The sequence below is a fragment of the Vulpes lagopus genome, chromosome 8 (genome assembly GCF_018345385.1).
Source record: "Vulpes lagopus strain Blue_001 chromosome 8, ASM1834538v1, whole genome shotgun sequence".
Lineage (NCBI taxonomy): Eukaryota > Metazoa > Chordata > Mammalia > Carnivora > Canidae > Vulpes > Vulpes lagopus.
In genome coordinates, this window is record NC_054831.1 from 77,364,724 (window position 1) to 77,367,594 (window position 2,871).

A 2,871-nucleotide genomic window follows, 5' to 3' on the forward strand; every position below is an offset into this window, starting at 1 on the left:
AGGAGTGATGGGAGAAAATGAAAGGGAGAGGGAGACAGAGAGAGAGGGAGACGCTAAGGAGCCCCTAAGAGCGGCGGGAGTGGTTGCAAAGAAAGAACTCCAGTCTGTTTTCCAGTGGCCTAACTTGTCCCTCCTCCCCGCCCAGCGCCCCGGGGTCTTGCCCCAGCCGAGGGACCGGCCCCTTCCACCTACCCCCGTCCCGGCCGGCGGGCAGGACTGCGGCGACCTTCCCCGGCCTCGCGCTGCGCGGCCCCGCAGCCCCGGGCGGAGGGGGTGCGGCTCCAGAAGCCCCGGTGAGGGGCGGGGCCTCGAGGGGGCGGGGCCGCGCGGGGCCCAATCAGCGGGCGAGGCTCCGGCCGGGCCGCGATTGGCCGGCCCCGCGGGCTCCAACCTCCCCGGCCTCGCCTGGTCCTTTGAGCCACTGCATCCCCTAGCGGCGCCCGGGCTTCTGCAGCCGCCCGTCCCGAAAACGCGGCCGGGGCGAGCAGGGGTCAGGCGGGGAGGGGAAGACTCAGGTTCCACCCCCTGCTCACCCCAGGGCCCTGTGTGCGAGGAGAGTGTGGGTGCCCCTCCCCGCAGGCTCCCCCACGGACGGCACTAAGAGCTGAATTTGGGGGCTCATCTGAATGAAAGCCATTATTCCCTCTTTGCTCCTCTACAAATACAAAATAAAAAAAAAAAAAATCGAACTAGAAGAGACCGTCCCTAAAAGTAAGTTCTGGAGGATTCGTTCCATCAGGTCAAGGAAAATCATCAATATTCAGCCTTCAGTTGGTGTGTGTGTTGGGGTGGGGGCGAGCGAGAGATGCCTCGTTTTAATGCACAATCCTTGTTTAGAAAGATCAGTGACATTTATTTGAGTGGAGGAAACGCGGGTCCTGCCCATCTTGGGTTTGGAGTCTCCGTCTTCTTAAATCTGATGTTTGTTAAAAAATCAGGGTTGAGATTCAAGATACGGGACGGAAGAAGATTCCTAAATGAAACACACAGCGCCCCGCCCGCGACGGGTTTCTCCTGAGCCCATTTAGTTCCCGTTTATTAGGGCGGCCCAGTAAAGCAGCATCGATTTTCCCCTCACCCTGACCACTTCCCTCCAGAGCCAGCCAAGCTGCCAGCCTCCACTGCTCGCGGTGCTCTCCGAACCTTTTAATTATTTAGTTTCTGTCTAACATTCACCGGAAACCGCTCCATAAACAAGGGCAGACCAGCGCGCACACATTTTTGCTCAAACTCCCCGAGATTAAGATTAAGGATGGGAGCAGACAGGGAGAAAAAAAAAATTTCTTTAATTAAAAAAATAAAATAAGATGAACATGAAAAGCGCTTCTCGGCGCATCAGCCCCGGGTCGAGGCGATGCCAGACCGGACCCCGGTTCAAAGTCCACGCGGGGAGTCCCCAAAGGTGGCCTTTTGGGGCGAGACCTGGGAGCCAGGGGAAAAAAGAAGAAAAAAAGGGAGCCCTCCACGGGGGAGGGGGAGGAGGGGGAGGGCTGCTGACGCCAGGACTTGAAAACGTGAACTTGTGAGCTTAGCACAATTTTAAAAGACAAAGGGAAAATATTTGGGAGAAGGAGGCCTTCCGGCGCGGCGCCTCTCCGGGAACGCGCAGAACTTGGGGGGCGGGCGTCGTTCGTTTTAATTCAAAGCCCGGGTCGGGCCGCCCCGCGGAGGAGAGGCCGCCCGCCCCCACCCCGCCCCCGCCCCCGCCCCCACCCCCACCTCCTCCCCACACCTTGGAAAAATAAAAGATGTCGAAGGCCCTGGGTCTGGGTGGTTTGGAGCGGGCCGAGAGGCGTGGGGGGCTGCGGCGGGATGCCCGGTGTAATGGAGCCAGCCTGTAGGGGGTATTTAACATTTAATTCCCAGCCGGTCCGCCCCTGTTCCCGGACTGACAGTGGGTAATTGGGAAAGAGGACGTTGCTCTTTTGATGGCCCGCGCCGGCCAGTCTCGCCGACGCCACACTGGGTTTGACGTCACGGGCCCAGCCCCAGAGCCGGGAGCGCAGGGAAGGGGGGTGGGCAGGGGAGAGGAGGGGAGGGGGATGCCCGGGGGGAGGGCCGAGGTCGGCCCCGGGAGCCGCCGGCCAGCAGCGGGGGGCGGGGAGCGAGGCCGGGGCGCGGCTGCAGCGCGTGGCCCGAGGCGCAGAGCCGGGCTGCGGGGGTCTGAGCCAGGCCCGGCGCCGGCCTGACCCGCCTCGCCGGCACGGGCAGGCCGGGCTTCCTCCTCCCGGCGCGGGCGGGGGAGCGGAGGGGGCTCGGGGCCCGGGGGCGGGGGGAGGTGGTCCAGGCTCCCCGCCGCGGGAGCCCGCGAGGCCGGCGTCCTGGCCTCCTGCAGAGACGCCCCTGCGCCCTCCCGCAGGCCTGCCGGCCCCTGCGCACCCAGGCACCCCGGCACCCCGCACCCCGGCCCTGGCCCGGGCTAGCGAGCCCCCCTCCACCCCGCCCCCGCCCTCGCCCTCGCCGCCCCCTCCTCCCCGGGAGCAGCCGGCGGAGCGCGGGTGGAGGAAGCGAGGAGACCCAGGAGGAGGATGCCGCCGCCGCCGCCGCCGCAGGGCCCCGGGCTCCTGCAGGGCGCGAGGCCTCCCTCACCAGGGTAAGGGGCGGTCGGCGAGCGGCCTGCAGGCCTGGGGCCCTGGGGGCAAGCATCCCCGAGCCGGGCAGCGGCGGCCGGACACCCCCACCCCCACCCCCAGGAGCGCGGGGCGGCGGGGCCAGGTCGGCCCGTCTCCATCTCCAGGCCTCGAGGCGGCTGCTTTAGGCGTCAAGTTGAGTGGGGTGTGTGTGCCCTCTTGGGGAAAGGGTAAGAAATGGAGCCTGGCTTGCTGTCCCCGGTGGCGGCGCGCTGGGGCCCACACACACACCCCCAAGCAC